The 11,213-nt window shown below is 35.8% G+C and overlaps 1 non-coding gene across 1 annotated transcript; it reads right to left on the bottom strand.

The window, feature by feature from the left end:
- Nucleotides 1-6,923: 6,923 nt before the first annotated feature.
- On the bottom strand, nt 6,924-7,033 carry LOC117801187. The gene has a single exon (XR_004623719.1). It is a non-coding gene; the product is annotated as a U6 spliceosomal RNA (small nuclear RNA).
- Between the last annotated feature and the right edge of the window lie 4,180 nt (nt 7,034-11,213).

Below are 11,213 nucleotides of genomic sequence, written 5' to 3'. Positions count from 1 at the left end.
TTACACTAACTGGGACAGTGTGATATCAGTGTACGATCCAAGCACAGAACAGAGTTCAAAAACAGACTCAATTGCTGAATAAATTGGCCAATTGCTGAATAAATTGGGAACTAAAAGGGTTTTGGTCTTTTTTTACAAATATTGATTAAAGTACCTATATGAAATATGATGATTTGTGATCAGGGAAATACAAATTAATATGAAAACCACAGATATCTGTTCACATCTACTGGAATGGCAAATCAACAAGACTTACTAAATATAGCACAGAATGTGAAACAGTTGAAACTCCCATACAGTGCTGTTGAGAGTGTAAAATGGAAAACACTTTGGAGAATTATTTGCCAGTTTCTTATTAAAATTAAGCATACATCTACTCTACAACCCAGAACTCTATCTCGTTCTTTGATATTAACATAAAATAAAAATAATACATGCTGCAAGAAGATTTGTATAAGAATATCACAGTTTTACTCATAATAGCCAAAACCAGGAAACCACCCACAAGCCTGACAATAGGAGAACGGACGAATTGAGATCGGTTCGTACAGTGGAATACTACTCAGCAACGTAAAAGAATGAGCTACCAATACACCCAACTTTTTCAAAAATGTTTTGGTAAAATGAAAAGCCCAGACACAGAAGAATGCGTTCAGCATGGTACTATTTATACACAGTATGAGTATTCACAAAACGAATCGATGATAATAGAATTCATAAAATCATTGCCTAGGGGAGAGTTGAAACCAACTGGATAGGGACAAGAGGGAATTTTCTGAGGTAATGAAAATGTTCTAGATATTATTTCGTGCTGTGATTGCACCAGTGCATGAAATAGTCAAATCATGTCAAAGTGAACATTTAACATTTGTGCATTTCATTGCATGCCAATTGTGAATCAATTTTAAAAACACTGAATTTACTTTATCCCTGAACCTGATTTTACTCTCTTGTTTTCTATAGTCTTAAATGAGAGCACAAATAGTTGCATCAGCCAAAAACCTAGGAATTTTCTTTGAGCCTACTACACTCTACGGACTATTTCCCATCATCAAATCTTCTTGAATCTTTCTTATAAATGCTTCTTAAATCCATCTACAACCTTCCATCAGACTGCCAGCACCTTTTCCCAAATTATCATCACAATGTATTAGGACTAACTGGTCCCTATGCCTCCACTTTTGCCTTGCAATCTACTTGATACAATTTATATAGGGCAATATTTCATAAAAAGAAATGTATCAAAACATTTAAGATTTCCACATTGATCTTATAAAAAATAACAAATATTTCATACTGTGCATATTTCCTACAAAGTCATACATAGCTAGAGACTAAGTTTGTCTCTAATATTTCTATGACAAACAAGCAATAACCTATCCTCACAGATAAATAACAAAAAACAATACTAACAATTTATTGACTCTCAAAATTTTGTCAGGAGTTGTAATAGGTGTTTGTATACATAATCTCTAATATCATCAACCTCCAATGAAGAAATAGAAGTTTAGACACGTTAGTAACTTCTAGAAGATTAAGTTTATGTGTAGTGAACCTGCAATTTAAATTCAGGTTTGTTTGGCTCCAAAGTCTGTCTGCTGAATTTCAATGATATCACCGGCAATTGTGTTCGTGGATCTTTGGCGGCATATAGCTGTGATTTAAATGGCTGAGTATGATAATTACAGGAACTGTAATAGCTGGATCAATACCAACTATTTTTCTTATAATTCTTAGTGATCGGCTCCCAATAAATAACATTTGCATGGGAACTCCACAATAATGGGGCCTCCACATGTATCAATTTATGTGTTCCCTTTTGTAAATCAGCATAACAATAGAAGTAATATGGGAAAGTTGCCAAAAAGCGGCAGAGTCCACATAATTTAGTAGAAGATGACAAAGGAGTATTTTCTAAAGTCAAGAAAGTATGAAAATCATTCTAATGGTCAGTTTCTGGGGAAACAATGGGAAGGGAAGTCCTTGAAATATTTTCAAAACCCTAAATGAGAATGTAGACTTTTGAGATCATTGGCAGACATGCTTATGTGATTCCTCAATTCCATATACTCTGCAACAGCATTTAACCCCCACTTCAAAAAAAGAAATAGAAAACAGACCACAGGAACAACAGTAATGTATTGATACCCATACTAGGAACTTGAGAGACATTTGGAAAGACATGCCTAAGGAAAAAACAATCACCACTGAACACTAAAAGTGTAAAGAACATTTCTATTTTTTCTTAAGTTTTTTATTTTAATTCCAGTATAATTAACATACAGTGTTATATTAGTTTCAGGTGTACAATATGTGATTCAACATGTCCATACATTACTCCGTGCTCATCGTGATAAGTGTACTCTTAATCCCCTTCCCCTCCTTAACCCATCCCCACCTACCTCCCCTCTGGTACCATCAGCTTGTTCTCTACAGTTCATCTGTTTCTTGGTTTGTCTCTCCTCTTTTTTTCCCCTTTGTTCATTTGTTTTGTTTCTTAAATTCCACATATAAGTGATCATATGGTATTTGTCTTTCTTTGGCTGACATATTTCACTTAGCATTATATTCTCTATCCCATCCATATCATTGCAAACGGCAAGACTTCATTCCATTTTATGGCTGAGTAATATTCCATTCCATATTCCTTTTCATATATATACACATATATATCACATCACATCTTCTTTATCCATTTATCTATCAATAAACACTTGCACTGCTTGTGTAATTTGGCTATTGAAATAATGCTGCAACAAACATAAGGATGCATATACTCTTCCAAATTAGGGTTTTTGTCTTCTTTGGGTAAATACTCAGTAATGCAATTGCTTGATCGTAAGGTAGTTCTATTTTAAATTTTTTAAGGAACCTCCATTCTGTTCCACAGTAGCTGCACCAATTTACATTCCCACCAACAGTGCACAAGAGTTCCTTTTTCTCCACATCCTTGCCAACATTTGTTTTTTTGTGTTTTTGATTTTAGCTATTCTCACAGGTGTGAGGTAATATCTCATTGTGGTTTTGATTTTTATTTTTCTTTTTTTTTTTAAAGATTTTATTTATTTATTTGACAGAGATAGAGACAGCCAGCGAGAGAGGGAACACAAGCAGGGGGAGTGGGAGAGGAAGAAGCAGGCTCATAGCAGAGGAGCCTGATGTGGGGCTCGATCCCATAACGTCGGGATCACACCCTGAGCCGAAGGCAGACGCTTAACCGCTGTGCCACCCAGGTGCCCCTGATTTTTATTTTTCTGATGATCAGTGATGTTGAGCATCTTTTCACGTGTCTGTTGGCCATCTGGATGTCTTCTTTGGAGAAATGTCTGTTCATGTCTTGTGCCCATTTTTTAATTGAATTATTGTGTTTTGGAAGTTTAGTTGTATAAGTTCTTTATATATCTTGGATACTAACCCCTTATCAGATAGGTCATTTGCAAATATTCTTTAAATAGGTTGTCTTTAAGTTTTGTTGGTTGTTTTCTTCACTGTGCAAAAGCATTTTATTTTGATGTATTCCCAAAAGATCAGTTTTGCTTTTATTTCCCTTGCCTCAAGAGACATATCAAGAAAAATACTGGTATGGTAGATGCCAGAGAAATGACTGCCTGTGCTCTCTTCTAGGATGGATTTTTATGGTTTCAGGTCTAACATTTAGGCCTTCAACTCATTTTGAGTTTGTTTTTTGTGTGGTATAAGACAGTGGTACAGTTCTCCCAACACCATTTGTAGAAGAGATTGTCTTTTTCCCATTGCATATTCTTGCCTCTTTTGTCAAAGATTAATTGACCATATAATCATGGGTTTGTTTCTGGGCTTTCTGTCCTGTTGCATTGATCTATGTGTCTATTTTTGTGCCAGTGCCATACTGTTTGATTACTACAGCTTTGTAGTATAACCTGAAATCTGTAACTGGGTACCTCGCACTTTGTTTTTCTTTTTCAAGATGGTTTTGGTTCTTCAGGGTTTTTTGTGGTTCCATACAAATTTTAGGAGTATTTGTGAAAAATTCTGTGAAAAATGCTATTGGTATCTTGTTAGGGATTGCATTAAATCTGTATAGTACTTAAAATATGTGGCAATTTTAGAAATATTTGTTTTTCCAGTTCATGAGAACGGAATCTTTCCATTAGTGCCATTTCAAATTTCTTTCATTAATATTTTATAGTTTTTAGGCTAAGATATGTTGCCTCCTTGGTTAAGGTTATTCCTTGGTATTTTATTATTTTTGGTACAATTGTAAATGGGATTGCTTTCTTAATTTCCCTTTCTGTTGCTTCATTATTAGTGTATAGAAATGCAATGGATTTATGTGCATTGATTTTTTTTTTATCCCATGACCTTACTGAATTCATTTATCAGTTCTAATACTCTCTTGATGGAGTCTTTCGAGTTTTCTATGTATAATATCATATCATCTGCAAATAGTGAAAGTTTTACTTCTAAAAGAACATTTCTGTTTTTTTAGAATGTACCAAGAGTAAGCAATTTTATAGTACTATTCAAATATATCTCTCAGTTATTCAGGGTTGGGGGCTCACTTCTTTTTCTCATTTACGTTTTAATATAAATCTTGTGCAAAGTGATAGTGTAAGAAGGAAGATGGTTGATGTGAGGTGTATAGAATACTGTTAATGAAGTGATGACTCAGTGGGTTCATGTACAAATCTTGGAGAGAAGTTTAAAATGTAATGTATGTAAAAATATATCAGTTGATACAATCTCACTTTGGCAGACGTATAGCCTATAATAACCATGCATTTCTACAGGTCCTGAGTAGTAGATATTTTGGAGGATACAATCATAATGAATCAACGGATACCAACTGGCACTTAGTTCCTAACTAAATTCTTACTTTTATAATACAATAAGCTGTGTCATTAGTCTCATTTTGATTATCAGCAAAAGTACTCTTCAAAGGGTTTTTGTCACAGAAATAGAGAAATACAAACTTTTTTTTTTTCAGAAAACCCAAAAGGTAAGTGAATATTATACTTTGGGTCCAATGTAAGGGTCTATTTCAGACTAAAGAAACAATAGATCAGAATTTGCCATCACATTGCACTATGGAAACATATTTCATTAACAAAATGTAAATATTGGGGCGCCTGGGTAGCGCAGTTGTTAAGCATCTGCCTTCGGCTCAGGGCGTGATCCTGGCGTTCCGGGATCGAATCCCACATCGGTCTCCAACGCTGGGAGCCTGCTTCTTCCTCTCCCACTCCCCCTGCTTGTGTTCCCTCTCTCGCTGGCTGTCTCTGTCACATAAATAAATAAAATCTTTTAAAAAAAATGTAAATATGTCTTATATTTGCACTAAAGATGGTTTCATGAACCTAGAGTCAGTTTCTCTATAAGGTGTAAGTGTGCTAATATAAGCAAATAATATTTGCTGCAATTCAATTGCAGATTGAATAATTCATTCTCCAATTTGTAACGAAATGCTTATACACGGAGTCAAAAGTTTTCATCAGAGTGGGACTGTATGGTCTGTTATGGACTGAATGTTTGTATCCCCCTAAAATTCATATTTTGGAGGCCTAACCCCGAATGTGGCTATTTAGAGACAAGGCTTCTAAGGAAATAATTTAGGTTAAATGAGGGCATAAAGGTGAGTCCCTGATTCCGTAGAATTTGTGTCCTTATAACAAGAGACACCAGATTTTGCTCACACTCTCTTTCTCTCCCTCCCCTTGTCTCTCTCTCTGTCTCTCCCCCCACTTTCCTTGCACACCAAGGAAAGGCCATATGGGAACATAGCAAGAGGGAGCTGTCCACAAGTCAGGACACCTTCACCAGACATCGAATTTGCTGGTACCTTGATCTTGCACTTTCCAGCCTCCAGAATGGTGAGAAAATAAATTTCTGCTCTTTAAACCAACCAGTCTGCATTTTGTTACAGCAGACTTAACTGACATGGTTTTTTCCATTTCAAGGTGCCATAGCATTACATATGCAAAAGAAATACACATATCTTTTCTCTAAGAAAAGTCATAAGAAATTGTTTAGTGATGTTAAGTCTTTAAAAAGTATTTGTTTATTGTTTATACTTAGTCAAGGTAATTATGAATATAAGAACTTCCTTAAAAGAATTTCAAATAATTGGAATTGAGCATGAAAACTTCACCTCAAAATAGATGCCTGCATATGTAGTCTTCCTGAATTTAATAGCCGGAATGCAGCATTTCACTACGTCAACATGTTTTCCATTGATAAATACTTTCTCTTCATCATGCATAACTGCTTGGTACTAATGAAGGCGAAGGGACTGGCGTGAAAGCCTAAATATATCTACGTCTGAGTAAGATTATAGGTAAAAACCAATTTATTTTTTCAAAGAAGGCACTACCTTCTGGCAATAACCAGAAAAAATGTTGATAATTGATTATTGTTTATATACAAATCTGAGAAGTACCCTGCAATTATGAAATCGTTTTCCATAAGAACCTCAATAAACTACACAAAATATATTTAACTTGAATAACAAGAATTTTTTTTTAATTAAAGCACCTCTAGGATGCTTACAGTAAAGGTGTATTTGAAATGAACTGAGTTGATTTGAATTAAATTCAATACCATTTCTTCACATAAAAATGTCAGGTATAGTGACAGCAAGTTATTTACCAAGTATAGTAATTATGTAGTGCTTGTCATCTAATAAATACCTCCTTAAACCAAATATTTATTTATTTTTTAAGTATCTTTTTTATTTTAACATAATACATTTTCAAAACCAGGAAGTTGAAGTTGGTACAATACTATTAACTCAGGTACAGATCACATTTGGATTTGATCAGCTTTTATAAGAAGCACAGATTTTTAACAGCTTTATTAAAGTATAATTGATACACAAAAACCTGCACGTATTTAACATATACAATGTGATGAGTTTGGACATACCTCTGCGCCTGTGATACCATTACAAAAATATGGAACGTTTTACAAATTTGCATGTCATCCTTGTGCGGGGGCCATGCTAATCTTCTCTGTATCGTTCCAATTTTAGTATGTGTGCTGCTGCCTAAGCAAGCACTATAAACCAAATATTTAGTTTTTATCCCCAAAACTAAGGTATATTCACCTTAAGAAGTACAAGAGAGATTATAAGGACAGTGATCAATTACAAGTAATCTGATTTGCCATCATTTTCTTCCATTTCTACCTGCTTTTGTAATACGACTCCCCCAATATGAGACTGGTCTTTAAAAACCCATGTCTGGGGCACCTGGGTGGCTCAGGCAGTGGAACATCAGACTCTTGGTTTCAGTTCAGGTCGTGATCTCGAGGTCCTGGGACAGAGCCCCGTGTGTCAGGCTCTGTGCTCAGCCGGGAGTCTGCTTGAGATTTCTCTCCCTTTCCCTCTGCCCCTACCCCTGCTCATGTGCTCTCTCACTCTCTCTCCCAAAAATAAATAAATAAATCTTTATAAAAACCTGCATGTCTATCAAAAAAGAAATCAAAGAACTACAAATTTATGTGGAATAAAGGAAAGTTGAAATAAACTTGCAAATGACATAAAACTGCCTTTTTTCATGGGAGTATTTGAGGGATGGGGAGTAAGAAAAATCGACCGAGTCTCCACCTGACACAATTTATTGGCACGTATATTGACAAGAATTATTTCTCATTGCTAACAGTTATCTAGAACTTGCAAAGTTTTTTTTTTTGAGTTTTTTTTTTAAGTGGTAAGAACACATTTCATTCAGGAACTGTTACAACAGAGGAGAAGAGACCTCAGTATAGAACTGAGTTCAATTCCAAATACAGCATGGACAGGAAAAATTTATAGCTAAGTGGTAGGGTGGAGGTCAGTGGATAGAAAGGTAATAAGAAGAAACATCAAGGGTAAGGGGACAGTCTGGTAAACTGACTTGATAGGATTCTTGTGAAGATCAAGCCAGGGTGATCAGACACCAAGGAGTGGGGGGGGGGGAATCTGACAAGATATCAAGGTTGATTGTGTATCAAGATGAGGAATTCTTGCCACAGTGGGGCAATGCAAGCCCCACAAAGACAGACACTGAAGGTAGAGGCCTGGGAGGAATTAGAGACACCGGCTGGAACTAGGTTGGGAAGAGGGTTTGTGTCCACAAAGAAGCCTCCAATAGTCCTCTTTCAGTGGGGTCCAGTGAAATGTAATTAGGTGAAGACAAAGGAGTTTGTGTGGGTAGGATTTTCTCCAAATGACACCCCAATATTCTTATTAAATGAATAAATTTCAAATAAACAATTCACGGAGTTGACAAATAGAGAGGAGTCTAAATGAATACCAGATCTCCAAGAAATTCTTTCCATATAACTCCATATAAGCAAACGAGTCACTCACCCTAACATATGTAAGCCTGCATCTACCACATAATCTCTATAGAGAATAATTTTTAAGTTACAGAATACAGTACTGGCGAATTCTACTTCTACTGACAAACCTAATGGAACTAGCTATTAGTCTAATTCAAAGTGCAGTGAGTACATGAAAAGCCATATCTCATTCTCCAATTCTACCAAAGCAAAAAGGAATAAGTTCAAAGAAGAATGCCCAAACCTAGAAGAAGCAAATGTTTCTGAGGTTACATGTCATTTTATTGCTCTCTCACTTTTAATGTTTTAGCAGGTATTGCTGAATATATCAAACTACCTCATCATAATTTAGTCTCTGATAAAACACTTTACCATCTGGCCAACTTCTTTCCAACACTTCCATCAGTTTTCCCAAATTGATAGCAAAAGAGAGTCATTTGTTTCATCTCTTGATCTCCTTTTTTACATCACATTGAGTGATTCCCATTTAATACATCTCACGAGCTGATACTGCAGAATGTGAAGGAATGCAAATGATCTGACTGGTACAGTTGGAAAAAATTTTATAATTGCCATGAAATGAACAAGGGACCTCTAATTAGACACATTAATAGGACAAAGATGCACAGTGTTCTGCTTATGGTGGTTTAATGACATCAGTTTTATGGCTGGGATTTCTAGCATTTCTCCCATTATGCTCTACGTCACATCAGGCAATTAGTAAATTGGTTCAAACTGCACAGGATGGTTTTAAAATCCAACCCATACTTGTGCTGATATGTGTTTCAATTTCTTTACATTCTCTTATGGCGGGCATTACCTGTAATGCCCTTGAATACCACTCAGTAAATAAGGCAGGTATCACTTTTCCATCAGAACACTACTAAAAGCTTTATATTGAAGTATTTCTCCTCAGATGGACCTGGATTTAACATGTGGATTTAATCTTTTTGTTGTCGTCTATCTTCTAAAATAAATAGAGATGCACATTTAACAAAGTTTAGAAAAACTTATGGAAATGCATCCAATCAGATGTGACACTTACGGGGCACATAAGGGCAATAATATCCAAAATTAGGAAAGAGAAGTAAAGCAGGAAAATTACTTTTCATACTTCAAGTGAGAGAAATGCTATTCCATTGCTATCACGAAAAGCAATATCCACAATATGACTGAAAAGCAGCACCTACAAATAATTTCACAATTGTATATGCAAAGTTTATCGAGACAAAAACTTTTCTTTAATGTATCTGATAAATATTTATCCCAAATGGAATAGGAAGTTGAAAAAAAGTGTAGTTATTTTTTTTCTATCTCTTTTTAGATACTTTGATTCATGGCATACATTCTCTTTGTGATTTTTTTTCAAATAAAATTGTCTCATCTGCATAACCTAGCGATTTTATGACCCCTGGAAGCATTTTCTCCAGGTGCAGTTTCTAATATGATTTTAATATTTCAGATTTTTCTTCTTTTGTAATTTCAGGCATTTGGAGAACCAGAGGGAAATCTTCACAGTCAAGAAGGTCATTAGGAGTCAGCAGTACAATTTTATAGTTCAGTGATGGAAACCATTACGCTTTCCAAGCATTCAAAAGATCATGCCAACCTCCTTTGGACTGCCATTGGAAAGGATCTTCTGTTACATCTCTGCAAATTGGACACCAAGAGCACAGTTTACATGATTATATCTTGTAAGTGCAGTTTAAAATTCTGAATCATTGTGATTACTTTATCATAGTTGAAACCAAGGTTCCACCTATTGGTAAAGTACTGGGCTAAGCCCTGTGATGGATACAACGAATAAGGAGCTTAGGTTTAACTTGGAAGATTCCGTACAAAAGGATAGCTAACAATGCAGTGTGGAGGGAAGAGAAAGACTTGAAATGGGTCAGTGCTCTACCACTAGCATGTGACATTGGCCAAACATTCAACATTGATGAGCCCAAATGTGCCAGGTTAAGTGGCTTAACCAGGGAAACACACAAAGCTATTGTTAAGATAAACTGGTGCCATGTAAGGTGGTGTGTAATCTAGAGATGGATCTTTGGTTTTGTTTGTTTTTAATACTGATTAAAAGAAAGGGGTGAATAGAGAGGAACTGGGGATTAGTCCCGGTCTCTCTAAGAGACTGAAGAAAAGGAAATGAAGCTAGAGACAGACATAGACATGTTTGTAAGAGGATGGGGAGCTAATAAAAGTCATGTTGGTGGCTCAGACTCTTCTTTCTTTGAAATAGAAGTCAAGATTGTCTCTAAGTTTGCAGGAGAATAAGGTAAGGTGCATGCTGTACAGATGGGAAATCAGGATAGTTGTTGAAATAAATCAGAGAGCAGCTTTAAAGTGTGATTGCCTCTGATTTTAAAATCTAACAGGTGTAGGAAAGTAGAAGGCAATTTTTCATGGTTTTTAATTTGCAAGGGGATTTTAGGGGATGATGTAGAGAGTCAAGGAGGCAAAGGACCTGAGGCTATTAGCTAAAGGACACTTGAAGTGAACCGAGTGTGGAGAAAAGGAAGGAATACCTAAAGTAAGTCCAGAACTAGAAGACAAAGTTGGATGTCAAGAGACTGAACGCCCAAGAAGATCAAAGAACAAGAGTATGGGGAATGGTGGAAAGGTGTCTGAAAAGAAATGATGCTGTAATTGGCAAGATAGATAACGGAGTTTAAGCCTTCTAACCCATTTCAGGTGAGGGCAATGTTCAGAATAGGGCTGTGGAGATAAGTCCCTGGAGAGAAATATAAGGAAGAGAGATGGGCATAGAGGAAATAAGAAGCCATGAGAATCGAGATATTTGGGGTGATTGATATGGTGAAATCACATAGGATAATAGAAAGTGAAGGGATAAGGATGACTCAAACATAGGAGTCATTTTACCTCAATAAATGCCTGAAATGTGAATGAAAATTTGC

Source organism: Ailuropoda melanoleuca, chromosome 2 (genome assembly GCF_002007445.2).
Source record: "Ailuropoda melanoleuca isolate Jingjing chromosome 2, ASM200744v2, whole genome shotgun sequence".
Classification (NCBI taxonomy): domain Eukaryota; kingdom Metazoa; phylum Chordata; class Mammalia; order Carnivora; family Ursidae; genus Ailuropoda; species Ailuropoda melanoleuca.
The sequence above is the reverse complement of the archived record's forward strand: the minus strand, read 5'-3'. Positions and strand labels throughout refer to the sequence as shown.